Here is a 17,276-nt window from a genome sequence, read left to right on the forward strand (position 1 = left end):
CGACTCATGCGCTGAAATACATCTATAGTATAACATCTTTTGTCATATTTAATTTAATGAAGACATCAAATTTTACATAATTATTATAACAAGTAAGTAGTATGCAGGCCATATAATTAAGTACAGATTATCATGCCACCTAACCTATTTTTTCAAGTTTTTTGATTCTGCGGGGGCTGCAGTTCAAATCTTATCTAAATCACTTTTTTGCTAAGTAGGTATTTTATTCTATGGGGGGCTACGTTCTAACCTAACCTCCTGAACCTCCTCCCTCCTTTTGCTAGGTAGTTGGTTAAAAAATATTTTTGTTGTATTGTTTCTGACCACTCAGTCATGCTTGTAACTATGTCTTCTATCAAATAAATATAAAGTCAAGTGTACATGAGAAAAATTGAAAACAAAATTTCATCTCATACAAAAAGCACCACTCCATCACATTTTTTGGGGACAAAAAACAAGATGAAGAAAATAATTTTCGTCCAGTTATTCGTTTGTGAGGAGTTGCAGTTTCAACCTAACCTAACCCATTTATATCATGCCACTAATTATGCCACGCAAATAATTATGTGATGTCACTTGTTAGAACAAATTATGCTTTAGAATATGTAAAAATTATAACAATGTATATCAGACAAAGTGTAAATATACCTTATAACCATTATACCAATAATAACATTATGTATGCTGTTAATTAGGAATTACACTAGAGTGTTAACTCACCGTGCGTGGTGTCGCGAACGTATTGCGAACCAGCTAATATTTGCCAACGTCATGGAGTAGATGGCGTTAGTAGTCACGTTTAAGTAACCGCTTCTAGGTTATTGGGATTTTTTGAGGGAAGTTGAGAGGGTAGATGAGAACGACAGTAGGAAAAAGGAGGTTGTGTGCGAACAAATCGACGCGGCAGTGATATTTGCTTTTAGATCAAGTCAAGAACGTTCTTATGGTGTTATTAGAATAATGATGTGTCTCTGGTATATTGTGACCAACGTTATCAGTACTCAGAGTGAACAGTGGTCCAGTGAGGCTAATATGAACTTAAGGTAAACTTTGTGTGAGGAATGGGGTCGCTATAAGGGGAGGTTTGGAGGCGACTATTAAGCTCATAAAACCAGGTGGATAATCATGTGATACTCATGTTATATGTAGGTAATAAAGTCGGACACCAGCACAACTCATATCGTCATCTCACTAACATCCAGGCCTCATAGGTATGTAGTACATTTACATATCGCTTTCCAGTATCCGTAAAAGCATTAGCTCATTCGATAGGTTAATAAGTATGGTGAGCTTGACGACATGGTGGAGCATGCTGGGAATTTTTATTCACATGCACTGTTATCATCATCAAAAGTAACATATGTTTATCTCTAACTACAACTAACGAGCTACAATATTTGGTTTATTTAATTCAATTTAATGTTTTATTTCAACCATGAAGCCCATATTTATATTATTTCTACCAAAAAGGTATTCAGCAGGCGAATGTTAGTGGTTCACCTGAGCACATAGGCAATTGAGTGAGTACCTACATACATTTTAACTGAACATTCTTGCTCTTTGATATACAAGAGATTGCAAGTGTCAGTAGGTATCATAATATAGTTTATAAAAAGCAGATATATAAATACATACTTTCACGATTATTAATATTTTGCGACAAAGGGTAGTCTGAATTAAAAAGCTCTCTTTAATCTTTGAAAACAGTGTGTTTATTAGCCCTATAGCAGCTATAAGCAGTGGAATGGAATTTCAAGTTATGGTTTTGAATGATATAAATATTTAAATTTTTATGTTTTAGAACCAGTATTTGTCACTAATTGATGTGATAAAAATGTTTGTGTTTTACCAGGGCAGCAAAGTTAGTTTTCAACTCACGTGCCTTGAAACACTCGCAACGCTCAAGATTTTACTTTTACGCTCATGATTATATGTGACGTTACTTAACAGATTCAACATTTCTATGTTAAAAGAGTGAGAGAGTGGCAAAGATTGTCACATCAGAAAATATAGTTATCTCTACTGAATAATAAAATGTAATCAGTAATCATTTATGAATCAGGTAGGTCTCAGTAAACATTCGTAATTCGTGTTTACTTTAAATCCTATAAAACAAGTATTTATCATCAGTTCTTAAACACTGACTTAGTGACATTTTACCTTCAACAAGAGCCTTAGAACTCTTAAGTCTCACATTTCATTATATTGAAACCAAGTACCTAACTACATATTTCATTAAACATGTCGAAAATAATAAAAGGTGAAAGGACATTCAACTCAAATTTTAACGCCCAAAGCGGTAGAAAAATTTTCAATTATCAGTGAAGTGTCAGCAATTATCCAATTGTTCTCTTAAATGTCCTATGAATGGTGCCATTACCATACCTGCTCATACCTAAGAGGTCAAACTGCTCAAACCTAAGTTTAAGTTGAACAAGAGGTTTAACTATAATATATATTTAGGTACCTATACGTTATGTTAATTTTGATATTTATATTTGATTATGTAGGGGACAAGGCACTTTACCTACGTGTTTAGATTTAGTTGCCTGACCAATCTTTGATATAAATTAAATTAAATCATGCACTAATAAACATTTACGACATTTTGAATTAAAATTTGCTGGTCAATTTGTGTTGTGACCCAGGATGCATCCTTTCAAACAGCGACTTTATCACAGATTCAAATCATGCTGTTGATCAACAATTCATTAACAAAATAATTAACATTTTAATATTAAAATAATAAGAATCAAAATATCACATTCATTGTTCTGTTTGGCGGAATAGTTGTTATAGTTAATAGTATCAAATTTGAAGTTTATTTATCATGCGGATAGTTGATATAATGCCTTGCCGACTGTTGTTGCTTACAAACCAGTTTAGGTCTGACCTCCGATTTGGTATATTTTCTGTAACTTCGGGATCTAGTTATATTGGTGTTTATAATATTTTGTGAAAAGGACCATAATCTCTTATGAATCATGATGCTTTTGTATAACACGCATTGCTTGCAGAATATCCGCTTTATCACAAATTATCAGCTCAGCCCTGATTTGACTCGTCGTGCGCGCAAGTGTGCGTGGTGTATGGAAACAATTTATACTGTGTGTCTTTTTAGAAAACGAATGTATCATGTTTAACGTATTAGGTAGGAACCAGATTTAACATTCGTTCGTTATACTTATATGATCCATAAATATTCTCTTAGAATGAAACAAAATTTATTTTATCAAGATTAATAAAATAATACAGTACAAATATTCTTTGTTGCTCACCAATATAAAAACGAAAATAACATACAGATTAAGCACATAACTCAAACTATGGCGCACAACAAGCGGTCTTATCGCTGAAGAGCAATATCTTCTAAACAACCAAACTAGGCTATTATAATCGTATGTTTTGCGCATCCATATCTTCACTAAGCTAAAATCAGAAGCATTCGCATTGCGTGTAATTCAAAATTCGAAATTAACCCTTTCACTTCGTTTGAAGGACTAGAACCACTCATAACATAAGAGATGTTAAGGAATGTCTTGCCTCATTGTTGTTTGTTGTTACAGTTGTAAGGTATTGGTACGGGTTGGTTTCTTAGAAGTTATAGGTATCATTTAGATGTAGTAACCTGTAAGGTGCCTTAGTGAAAATGCAGGAGGCACTTGAAATCAGATTACAATTTGATGTCATAATATGTACACGGCTACCCAAACTCAAAGGACCAGGACCATCATTGAGACCCAATCAGAATTGCGCAGCCACTCCAATGGCACCAGCAAACTGCCAATAATGGGGCTCTCGCTAGATTTAACAGTTGGCATGCATGATATTGCTGTCCTGAAAAATAAACGGCTAAAAGGATTGTAAACGAATAAAGAACTGCCGAATATATTATGTTTAAATAATATTCACTTACTTTTTCTGTTCATGTAACTCAGCACAGTATCTTGATTCAACCCCAATTAACATTCCAATCTAGAGATTGTCATCAGAGAATCAGTAAATATCAACTTGTATAACAGTAAATTGCAAAGACAAAACTGTTTAGTATAAGCCACCAGGCTATTATAATATGTTTGCACCTAAGCCATACCCTATAGGTATAAGGACTTCCTATTATTATTCAACCATTGATTCATAGTGTGGACAGTCACAGATTAGCGATTTGATATAAACTAATTAGATAAATATTAACTTAACTTCAGAATTATGTATGTATCTATGTCCTGTACATGCGATGACCCAAACCTAGGGTTAAAAATATTAAAATATATTATTATTGAGAAGACTTCAAATGAAAGGCATACTAATTGAATGGGCTAGTGGTTTCTTTATTATCTATTTTATTCGAACAAAAACAGGTAAGGGAGTGGTAGATAATTTAAAGAATAGTCACTAGCCATGCATAACTATTTTAATTTTGTTAAATGAAAGTGGAATCGAGCAGTAGATGTCAACTCAATCGAGTCTACTCGTCGTAGATGTACATATTAAGTACCTTCAACCTTCATACTCATAGTAATAATTACAAAGGCGGTAGAAGACCATGGTGGATACATTTCTGAATAAGATCAGAATTTCTCAAGTATTGTGTTATTTTAATAAATGTAATGACAGAAGGAATTCAGATATAATATCATCTATGTTGTATAATATCATCTTTAGAAACAATAAAAATGACTTTATTATTAATTATTTTAGTATGCAAAAGCTTAGACCATTAAACCTTTAAAAGGAAGAGATTAATCACAAGCCAAATAATTATTGATAATAATTGATCGGGACACCTCAGCTTGTTAGCTTGTTTGTCAGATTTAATCGGATTGAAATGCAGACTGGAGCTACACTATGATCCCAAGAATCATAATCACAATTAGAATCAGATGTCATTTTAATATTGCCGTGAAATATCGTAGTGTTAAGGCTGCACTCGACGCCAATGACCTCGCGCGTGTGGGCGGATCTTTAAGTATACCCCTCACCGCACCACCCGCTGCAAAAGATCGAGCGCGCAGAGCTATGCGTTCGAAATAGAATATCGCTTGCTCGCGCGTGCAATGCAGCACAGGTCCGTCTAGCAATACGACTTGCCTCGCACTGCCTCCGCAGAGGGGGGTAATGGTAGGAATCTAGGCGGAATTTAGGCTTATTGTTTTTAGGAATTGAGGCATAGTTTTATGAAATTGCAAAAAGCAAGAAAACCAAATCAATTTATAGTGTCTTGTGAGAATGATTGTAAAGTTCCATATTTTTACAGAAGTAATATCGATCTAACTGAAAGAAATATAGTTGTGTAAATTAAAATAGATTTCCAGAAAAATATATCGTCGGTCATATCTTGTAGATTGTTATATATTTTTTGCTGCTCAGAAAGTATCAATCTTTAATATAAAATATGGTTCTGAATAACTTAGTTTTACGGTATTTTGCGGGAAGAGGAGCCGTAATTGGTTTATGTAAGACTCCTATAGTAGCAATAGTCACAAGACAGATTTATCAAAGTCTTATTCGTTGCCGTATCGTCATAAGTCACTGTGGACACCTGTCCTGTGTGGTTCTTCACCAGTGCACTCGAAGCCGCTCTTTCTTGGGCGGTGTATGCTAGCCTGTAATGTGGATTTATCTTTAATGTTATTCTGTTCGCCCAACGCCGTGTGACCATACGTCCATCCCTACGCTTCCTTGGCTCTTCCTTTCTTGGTTCGGCCTCGATAGCCGAAGAAACTAAGAACGCTATGGGTACAAACAGTGGATAACCTCGGTGATGTCGAGTTTGTCAAGAGTTGAAGCAGTTGTACCGTACTAACGTTCAAGCATTCTTCGCCAGCACCATATCTCAAATGCATCTGTCCTATGATGGGTTTCAGTTTCAATGGTCTAGGTTTCGGACATGTAAAGAATATGATCGAGAAACCAAGGCGCCCGCATTAGTCTGATCCTTGTTTTATGTTATTCCGTATGCATATCCTGGCGAGTCGTTTCACCGCAGCTTTGGCCATATGAGCTCTTCTGATCACCTTTTAGTCGCAGATACCATCGTCACTTATTTAAGATACCAATTAAACCAACAACTTGCCTCAAGATCGTGCAATTCATTGATTCTCTTAATTTTACCAGGAAGATCGACATGCATCATCTTCGTCTCATTTCTATTGATCATAAGGTATGGATCTGGATCCTGAAAATGGACTCATTACTGGCATACTCAATCTTTTGTAGCAGAACCGAAATTAATTTTCCACAGACACTTAACCTAATATAGCCATGTCATCTGCAAAACTGAGTTTATTGATTAGTTGGCCACGAATTTGGACATCACCCTCACAACCTTCCAATACTCATTGTCTATTCACAGATCTCAGTGAACAGTTGCACTCCTCGTTCAACTATAAAAGGATTACGTGTTGCGGTATCCCCATTTCTCATAACTCTGAACATTTTACTCCAGTTGAAGAAATCAAAAGCCTTTGCGAATGCGAAGTCAATAAAGCGCAAAGCCTTAAAGAGTATACAGACGCCGCACCCACTGTATTCTTTATTAATTGGCACACGTTGAGAATTTGCTACTGAGTACCCATCTATATGTCTCGCATGGTTGTTAAAGTTGTGAAGTGATTATTCATGAATAAAAGAAACAGAGTGGGTCAATTTGATGGACACAGCAGTTAAAACACTGTGGTGCGGAAGACTGGCGATATTCTGCTTAATTTAAGATCTGATCGGAATGAGGAAGATGGATCGGTACCTCGGATGTACAGTATATGTATTGCTGTTTCTACCATCCTTAGCAGGACTGATGCATGTGCACGGGGATGTAATCAAAGAGTAAACATATCGAAAGCTGCCACGAAAAGCGGACTTACTGTGTTGCGTGCCGTTAAGCCTGAGGACACCACGTATATGACCCTTCGAAATCTTAAGTTTTTCAAATAGATAAAACGGCTGTTAATCGCGAATGACTCCAAAAAGCAATTCCAATTAGCATAAAAAAAGGAGTGTGGTCGAGTTGTAGATGGATTCTATTTTACATTCTGATTTGTGATTATACATATAAAAATAGCGTGATTCTCCCTTGGCTGGGGAGGGCTGCCGGACATGAAGTGGGTGCACCCAGAGATGGACATGTCAACAGTGGCCTTAATGGATAAGCGAATAGATTTAAAGCGAATACTTAACATAGTAGATTACTGCGAGTAATATACAGTAAAGAGAAGTAGTGGGAATTTAGGTTACATACACCCGTTCGGATAAGACGGCCGCATTTGTCTGTGTGGTAACTATCATTGCATATAAAAACGTATGCTCTTTTCGATCACGCGGTCGTCGCAGTGTTCAAAACAGTTACAGTTGTTTACGTCTGCTGTAGTAATAGTTGTGACACTTGAAGTGGTGAAATAGGTTATTATGTTAATAACGATGTCAAAAGAGCAAAGTGACAAAGTGACAGAGCGAATCACAGATGGTAGTTATAGATGGGATAGACCTATCGCGAACGGAGTTCCCACTGTTTAATAATACCGATATTTGATATCAGATCGCATTGCCACTCTCTGACACATGGGCCGCATGACGCGGTCTCTTCTCGTGACCTAAATTGCAACTAGGGACTGCTCGGAACAATCTAGAACCGTACGCGCGGGAGTGTAGGAAATAACATTGGTCATGGGTTGACGGAGAGACCAGTAATGGACCAAATATGACAGGTCGCAGCCGTGATCCCACTCAGCTCAGCTCAGACATCGATGGACGCTCACACCAGTTTCAGGATCCTGCTTTCAATCAGTTTAGCACGGAAATTGATCAGTATTCAGATCAGTCTTAGGATCCTGTTATTAGTTGGCTCAGCACAAACATTGATGAATGCTCAGACCAGACTCAGAATCCTGTTCTTTATCAGCTCAAGACAGATCACTCACAACTCAACTCAGACCAGATGCACGATTGGATCGATCTCAGAAACGCAGTGTCTCAGCACATTTCTGTAACGTCATCAGAAATTGCACAAAGTCTCAGGCCGTGCCGATTCACGACGCAAAGGGTGAACCATGCGGTTCGAGAATGGACGGCTCTTATTATCTGATTGTTGATTTATTTATATGTTTGCCTATAGACATCTAATTTCAATTAAGAGTAGCATTTCCTTTCTGGGCGGGAGTGTCGCGAACGTATTGCGAACCAGCTAATATTTGCCAACGTCATGGAGTAGATGGCGTTAGTAGTCACGTTTAAGTAACCGCTTCTAGGTTATTGGGATTTTTTGAGGGAAGTTGAGAGGGTAGATGAGAACGACAGTAGGAAAAAGGAGGTTGTGTGCGAACAAATCGACGCGGCAGTGATATTTGCTTTTAGATCAAGTCAAGAACGTTCTTATGGTGTTATTAGAATAATGATGTGTCTCTGGTATATTGTGACCAACGTTATCAGTACTCAGAGTGAACAGTGGTCCAGTGAGGCTAATATGAACTTAAGGTAAACTTTGTGTGAGGAATGGGGTCGCTATAAGGGGAGGTTTGGAGGCGACTATTAAGCTCATAAAACCAGGTGGATAATCATGTGATACTCATGTTATATGTAGGTAATAAAGTCGGACACCAGCACAACTCATATCGTCATCTCACTAACATCCAGGCCTCATAGGTATGTAGTACATTTACATATCGCTTTCCAGTATCCGTAAAAGCATTAGCTCATTCGATAGGTTAATAAGTATGGTGAGCTTGACGACACGTGGTGTGTAAGGCCAGAATCGGGCCCGGCCCCTCTGTCTCCCGAAGAATCAACATCCAACACATTCCACCAAACAAATCATTGGACTGATATGATACCGTTGCACGAATGATATTACGAAGAGACTTCACAAGCAACTCAAGCAAGTTATACTAGTTAAAATTCTATAATTAATATTACTTAATAGCAGCGAACAAATGAAATTTGAATGAAATAAAACCACACAACAACAACGCATAGACTGGTGTAGTTTTGTTAGAGAGCCACTATGAGGGTGGCATTTGTTAAAATTTGTTTTTTTTTTTTTTTTTTTTAATGGCTTCGCGCTCCTGGCGCATTCAGCCAGACGAGTAAAACGGGGAAACGGAATTAAGGATTACATTAAAACGGGTAGGACGGAATTTTGGAAAAGGATCAGGAAAAGGTTAATAATTCAAATAATTTAAAGTTTAATGTTGTGACGTGAAATAAAAGAATACAATGATTTAAATATATATGGAGATGAATCATTAATATACAGGAGTGTTGTAATAGATGTGGGAAACGGAACTTTTAAATCTGACAGCTGTCTTAATAATATAGAACGGTCATATAGGTTACAATTACCAGAAAAAAAGATATGATTAAGATCAGCGGGATCAGTTCCACAAATACATGCAGAACTGGCCACACGATTTTGTAGTTTCAGGTGTTCCGGTGTACATACATGGCCCAATCTCATACGAATCAACATACTAGTTGCAGGCTTTGGCAAAGAGATTTTAGCAAACCAAGGTTTGGCAGGAATTGTTGTTTGTATGCTACGATAATGTAACGCAGCGGCACCCGCACCAGATGCCCATAATTTTGTCCATTCCATTCTTAGATATAATTTAGGCAGTGCCAACAGGTCTTCAGCAACATTCCTAAACGGAAACATGTCCCCAGAACTAATGGCATCTCGAGCCAAGTCATCCACCCTTTCATTGCCTTTAATCCCTCTGTGTCCAGGGATCCAGGCAATGGAAACCGAATACCCTTTAAGACGACATTTTAACAGTTGGCTACGGATTTGATAAATAATTGGGTTATTAGATTTAGATTTGAAAGGAAATTTAGCTATTGCCTGAAGTGAACTTAGAGAATCTGAGAAAATAATAGTTTTTTTAAGATGCATTATAATGATGAATTCTATTGCTTTCAGAATTCCAAAGCACTCGCCACTGTACACAGAGGACTCTGGAGGCAACTTTATTTTTTGGTAAATATTAGACTGGGTGTGAAGTACACCAATGCCAACACACCCATTGTCAGACATCTTAGAAGCATCTGTGTATATATGATCAGCAGCTAGGCCATCTGTTCCAATGAATCCCAGGAATTGTTGATTTTGTTCAACATCATTCTTAGAAATGCCGATATTAAGGAGAACTGGAGGATCAAGTATTACAGATTCATATTCATACTGGAAAATGGGAAGTGTTGAAGAGCTAACAGTGGGAGCTGAAATAGATTTAAGTTTTTGAAAACTTTTAATCAAACATGGAGGACTCTTGTGCTTCCAGTAGTTAGAAGTAGTTATTTGAAGCAGGAGGTTAGACAAGATAACCCAGAGTTGATGATTAGAAAATTGGGAGCAGCGGAAAATAAACCTATCACAAAGATATTGGCGTCGTAAATGGAGTGGAGGCTCAGCACACTCAACTTGCATAGCATTGATAGGGCTTGAATTCATGGCACCGCATATCATTCTCAGGGCTTTTGATTGAATACGATCTAATTTTTGGAAGCCTGCTACAAATCCTGGCTCTAACAAAAATGTTCCATAATCTAGAATACTTCTTATCAAGGCATTATACATTAATTTTATGCAAAGAGGATGCGAACCCCACCAAACTCCTGAAACACACCTAAGGATATTAATATTTTTTTCACATTTAGAAACTATGTAATCACAATGTGGAAGACCTGTTAATTTATTATCTAAAATAACACCTAGGAACTTGGTTTTATCTTTAATGGGAATGGAGCAGTTATTAAATTGCACATTGATTGGAGGAGGAAACAGTTTTCTAGTAAACAAAACTACAACACTTTTAGGAACTGAGAGTTCCAGACCATTTGAATCTAACCATAACTTCAATAAACCCAAAGAACAAGTAATGGATCTACTGGCCTGTTCAATAGAAAGGTTTGGTGAATATAATAATAAATCATCAGCATATTGCAAAATTCTGACAGTGCCATTTAAGGATGACTCTAAATCGGATGTGTAGATATTATATAGCAATGGACTTAATACGGAACCTTGTGGAAGACCTCTCCAAACTAAACGGGAAATCCTATTGTTGTCATCTATAAGAAGGCTAATGGACCTTTCTGATAAAAGATTTATTATGAAATTGCTTAACATTATTGGTACAGCTAATCTATGAAGTTTTGCTTGTAATACTGAGACTAAAACATTATCATAAGCGGCACTTATATCAAGAAAAGCAGCTACTACAGACTCATTTCTAGAAAATGCTAATCTAATTTCTGCAACTAATATACCCAAACTATCATAGGTAGATCTACCTTTTCGGAATCCAAACTGACTATGAGAAAGTAATTGGTTTTTTTCTACAAAATATTCTAATCTGTTTTTAATCACGCTATCTTATTAAAAAAATGCGAGCAGTATGGCATCAGAGGTAGATCATCTAAATGGATCGAAAGCTATCTGTCTAATCGTATTCAGTGCGTAGAGATTGAACGATTGAATGAATATAATGAACTGGTACGATACAGATCAACCTTTCAAGTTAACGCAAGAGGAGTACCTCAAGGCAGTGTTTTGGGACCACTGCTCTTTATTCTTTATATCAACGATATACCTCTTGCTACCAAACATCAAATGATTATGTTCGCCGATGATTTGTCAGTTGTCATTTCAGACGATGATGAATCTATAACACACGAAACGTTAATAAACAATGCAATTGATGATATAGGTAAATGGATAGAGAGCAATAAACTGAAAATTAATATCGACAAAACCAACTTAGTTCATTTTACAAACCATAGATATCAGGGTGATCAGTTGAAAGTACACTATAAAGAGCAATATATTACCAATTGCGATGAAGTAAACTTTTTAGGAATTACCATTGACAAATTTTGTAACTGGAAACCACAAATTAGTAACGTCTGTAATAAACTTAACAAATTTGTATTTGCGTTAAAAAGGTTAAGAAGTGTAGCGGGAGAACAAACTGCTTTACTGGCCTATCACGGATATGTTTCAGCACTTCTCCGATATGGGATTATCATGTGGGGCAACTCGACAGACGTTAACAAGCTTTTCTTAATTCAAAAAAGGTGCATTCGTGCGGTATGCGGATTTGGTCCACGAGACCCTTGTAAGCCATTATTTAAAAAACTAAACATACTGACACTTACAGCCATGTTCATATATGAACACGCAAAGTTTGTTAGACAAAATCCTGAATTATTCGCTAGGCCTGTACAAAACCCAATGTTACGGGAAAGGGATATGTTGAAAGTTCAGCAGCCCATTTCTAAAACAGCCATATTCAGGAAAAATTGTTATATTATGTCAGCTAAGATCTATAACCATATTCCTCTCGAACTAAGAGTTTTGCCGTATAATATATTTTTGATAAAGTTTCGATCTTGGCTAGTAGATAAATGTTTTTATTGTATAACTGAATATTTTAACATGAAATTGATACTATAAATAAACCTAATTTACAATATGTACATCAGTAAGAATAAACTAGCTTATTTATTAAATTATTACATTAAATGATATTAAAATTTATGCCTTTATATTATATGCTGAACTCTTTATATATGACATTTTAGTATGAATTGTGAAATTTAATAATTTATGTATTTTGAAGTACCTGGGTAATTTTGATTTAGTATAATTTTGAAAATTAATGTAAATGTCTGTGTAGGTACTAAACTAACTAAAAAGTAGGTATTCTGTGTAAATATTGTTGTAATACCTAGTTAACTGTAGGAATATATGTTTTATGATGTAAATAATATCCTATGTTATGTTGTTATGTTGTGTAAATAATTAGCGTAAGAAATTGCTTTGCATGCCCTTAATGTTGGCGAGATGTGTGTACCTTATTACCTTGTGTAAAACCTTACAACACCTTATGTAACCATGTCTCTGGCAAAATAAATAATTTCATTTCATCATTTCATTTCATAATCAAATGTTCTGCTACTTTAACAAATACTGAAGAAAGGGCAATTGGACGATAAGAAGAAACATCTCTTGCTTGTTTGTTGGGTTTTAATATAGGAATAACTATTTGAGATCTCCAAGAATCCGGGACTGTACCAGATTGGATGACAAAATTTATTATATTCAGATAATAAGAGAGAATACCATCACTAGCATTTGCTAAAAAGGAATATGGGACTCCATCATCCCCAGGTGAAGTATCTCTTAAACTACTTAGTATACCTTTTAACTCTTCTATTTTAAAAGGCCCATTAAATACAGTATAATAGGAAGAGTCAAATGAAAAGGCAGCAGGGTGGAAAACATGTTCTTCGGGGACTGATGCTGGTGCTAATTTGTCCATGAACTGATTAGCAAGGTTAGGAGGAAGTGTCTGTCTAGATGGCTCATTGAAAGCATGTCTGAATCTTTTAATATTATTCCATACTATGGATGGTTTCACGTTAGGACTAAGAGATGAACAAAATCGTCTCCAGCCTTCGAACTTTTTTTTGCGCAGTAATTTTTTAGTCTCACGAGCAACTTGTATATATATCTCGAAATTTTCATTTGTCATCGAATGACGATAACTTCTCTCTGCCTCCTTGCGGTTTCTGATTGCTTGAGAACAATCATCATCCCACCAAGGAGGAGAAGGTATTTTACCTGATACACTGTTTTTTTACAGGGAAAATTTCATCAGCTGCTTCGGTAATCGTCTGGGCTAAGGCAACTGAGCAGCTAACTACATTACTAGCATCTATAGTGGGCAAACACAACAATTTCTCCTCTACGCGGCTTTTGAAAAGTTTCCAATCAACATTACTTAAATTATACTTAAGCCTAGGGCTAGGTTTTGGAGATGGAGGAATGGAAGATGGAAATGTAATAATAATAGGGTAGTGATCACTCCCATATGTTGAATCTAAGGTATGCCAAGAGAGAGAGGATGCAAGATCGACCGAACAAATAGATAAATCAATAGCGCTAATTGACTCTGTTGGCGCTGTTCGGCGGGTTGGAGAGCCAGTGTTTAAAACACAAAGGTTGTGTTCGTCTAAGATATGTATGAGACGATCTCCATTATAATTAGATGATGAACTACCCCAAAACTGGTGATGCGAGTTAAAGTCTCCTAAAATTAACACGGGCCTAGGGAGAGAAGAAATTATTTGTTCAAGCTCATCAAAAATGGATGATGATGGATGAGGTATATATACAGAAATGATACAGATGTTATTTACAATGGCAGCAACAATTGAAAAATCATCGCTATGGGATGGAAGATTATAAGGTGAAAATGAAATGGAATTCCTGACGAGTAGAGCTACACCGCCCCATCCGCCAGGACGGTCCTCTCTGAGGCATGAATATCCAGTAGCTCTAAGAAGAGCTCCAGGCTTTAGCCATGTCTCAGAGAGGGCAAAAACAAAAGGTTGAAATTTGTTTAATAAATGTATTAGATCTTGCTTTTTATTTATTATGCTTCTGCAATTCCACTGAATAATTGTGGCCATTATTTTTAATAGTTGTAACAAGTACATCAAGCATGGGGGCAACGTGGGACGGTAGTTTTACATTGGGCTGAGATAAATGATTAATTAGGGCTTGAATTTCGTCAGCTACTGATGTATTCTCTTTGCGAGAATCTTGCTGTAGTGCACAGCCATTTGGAGGAGATGGAATGGTATACTCATTAACTAGTGCATTATGAGCTGCTACATCATACCCTGTCATGGTCTTTCTTACTGGACGTGGCTTCAAAAAAGTTGTTTTTTTGTAACTATGGGACTGCATGGTTGTGCTCGGGGCTGAATTATGGACTCTGTGATGTAAATTTGGCTGGGACTGTAACTGTGGTTGTGGTTGTGTCAGAAGGACATCGGCGAATGATTTAGAAACTGCAGGATGTAGTTTGACAGCTTCACCGTAGGAAATACAATTATTGGCCATAGTTATTTTAATATCCTTCTGTCTCTTATGCTCCGGGCAAGCCCTGTTCGTGGCGAAATGAAAACCATTGCATAAGCAGCAAATGGCATCTTCTTCCTCCACTGAACAGGTATGACCGGAGTGCATTTGACCACACTTAAAACACTTTGGTTTTGATCTGCAATTAGTTTTGGTGTGTCCGAATTTAGTGCAATTATAACACTGAATTGTGGGGAAAATATACAATTCAACAGTCAGTGAGTTGTAGCACGAAAATACCCGTTTTGGTAAGACTTGGCCATCAAAAGTTAAAACAACTGTTTCAGAGGGTTGCCACGAAACAGAACCATTAACCGTAACTCTATGGTTTAAGCGCCGCACTTTAAGAACATTTCCGCACCCAATGGGCACGGAAATGTTTGACAAAATTTCTTCATCCGACCACTGTGCAGGAATGCCGCGAACCAAACCCATACGGGTCACAGAAAAAGACGGTATGTATGCAGTAAGATTCTCTAACTCGAGACATGGGTCAGTTACAAATAAATTTGCATCTAAATAATTTGAGAATGACATTGCTATGCGAGTTCTGCCAATGCGCTTAACACTTCCGTTAATAATGTTTCTGAAGGCCTTTTTGACGAGGAATTTCCCAAAAGATACCGGGTGCAGAGATGAGCTTGCGTCAGTCTGTTTGAGTTGGACGTGAACCATAAAGGGTGCAACATCTGAATTTGAAAATAAGTTCCTACCAACCTTGGTGCTAATAGCGCTATTGTTTATATTTATATTTAAATTGTCAGAGGGGATTATGGTAGGCTGCGTGCTAGAACTCGAAAGAGCTTGGGAGTTTTGTATGTTTTCCTGGCAATCGCACGAATATTCCCCGCCATTATTTTTCCTTCTTTTTTTATTGCAATTTTTGCATCTTTTTTGTACTTTATTTCTTTTAAGTTCACTCCTGCTACCCACAGAAGTGTCAGTATCCATTGCCGAATCAACGGTCACATTACATCCGACCTGGAGGTTTCCACCTCCAGGATCAGGAGGATCGTCGTCCCCCATAGAAAATTTACACGAAAAAACTTACCAACTATGAAGAAATCCACTAATTATATATACAAATAAAAGAATATATACAAAATATGTGAAAAATTATATACAAATTACCGATTTCCTGATATTACAATAAAAATAATGTACGAGAAACAAAAAACTAGACCGCCGCGTTTCACGTTTCCCGCGCTTTTTTCCTAAAATTTGTTTAAAAACCCTCAATAAATAAAAAAAAAAGCAACAACGCATAACCAAAATCGCTTTTTTTTTATGGCTTACTATTGATTGCCAGTGTCATGTCAGCACATCATCAACAATACTTGAAATGTAAAAAAAATCTTTGTCTCTAATGGCCAACAATGTTCAATGTTAAATTTACCTTTTTTAATTTAATTTTAAAACCCCTTTTTTACATTCGAATATTGTAAAAGATGTGCTGATATTTGGTGTCTAACGTGTCCTAACGTATAAATATTATTTGTCGGGCCCGAAATCGGGTCTGATATCAGGCCTAATAAAATGTGAATGTAATTGGCACTTATAGCAAATATGTTTTTGCTTTCAATTTGGTATACAAGATAGTAACAGACTATTTTCTTCTTACCTTCGAGATCGATATTCTCGACCAAAGAGCATATAATCACTACGTTTTAAGAGACGGGACTTCCATACTAGCGAGTGGAATCAGTTGGTTTCGCAACTCATTACCAAAATATACGACAAAGAACTGTCAAAGAACCATAGTACCAACATAAGCGATTTAAATAGTGCTACACGCTTGCGATTCTTATCTATATCGATAAAATGGGGAGGGTTGAAACATAGGCTGTCCACAAATTTTGTACTCGAAATCAGGTTAGCATCCAGTCCACATTTAAGTTGTATGTTTATTGTGGATAGTTCTTTGAGTGGACTAATATCTGGTCGGGCTTAATGTGGACCCGAATTATTTTAATACTGTTTTTAAATCATGTTTTTTTTATTAAAAGCTTTATTTTTAAAATGATCTTACACATATTTCAATAAATGTAACTTTTCTATCAGGTATCTGGTCTTCGTTCCCAAAAAATTTGACCCACTGCCTGCATCTGAAAACATACAGCCTTGGACAAACATGACTTTATTTACAGTTTATATTCCAAGTGTTGGCTAATGAGATGATCAACTGATTATTTAGCGCTAATATGCATCTATAGATCATGTTTTTCGGCATCCAGTTATCAACAACCCTAAATCATAATAATTCATAATCATAATACTTATCAATGCTCTAACTTTTTATGCATTTATATGTCTGTTAATCATGAGAACCGGTCTGGCCTAGTTTAATTTTCTAACA

The 17,276-nt window shown here is 36.5% G+C and overlaps 1 protein-coding gene across 1 annotated transcript in view; it reads right to left on the bottom strand.

Moving 5' to 3' along the window:
• LOC133531321 (myosin heavy chain IB-like) overlaps nt 1-16,998 on the bottom strand; it is a 19,704-nt gene extending 2,706 nt beyond the window's left edge. Inside the window, exon 1 of the mRNA XM_061869457.1 lies at nt 16,542-16,998. The gene's annotated coding sequence lies outside the window, so the exon portion shown is untranslated. The remainder of the gene's footprint in view (nt 1-16,541) is intronic.
• Nucleotides 16,999-17,276: the final 278 nt, after the last annotated feature.

The sequence above is a fragment of the Cydia pomonella genome, chromosome 25 (assembly GCF_033807575.1).
Source record: "Cydia pomonella isolate Wapato2018A chromosome 25, ilCydPomo1, whole genome shotgun sequence".
NCBI classification, from domain to species: domain Eukaryota; kingdom Metazoa; phylum Arthropoda; class Insecta; order Lepidoptera; family Tortricidae; genus Cydia; species Cydia pomonella.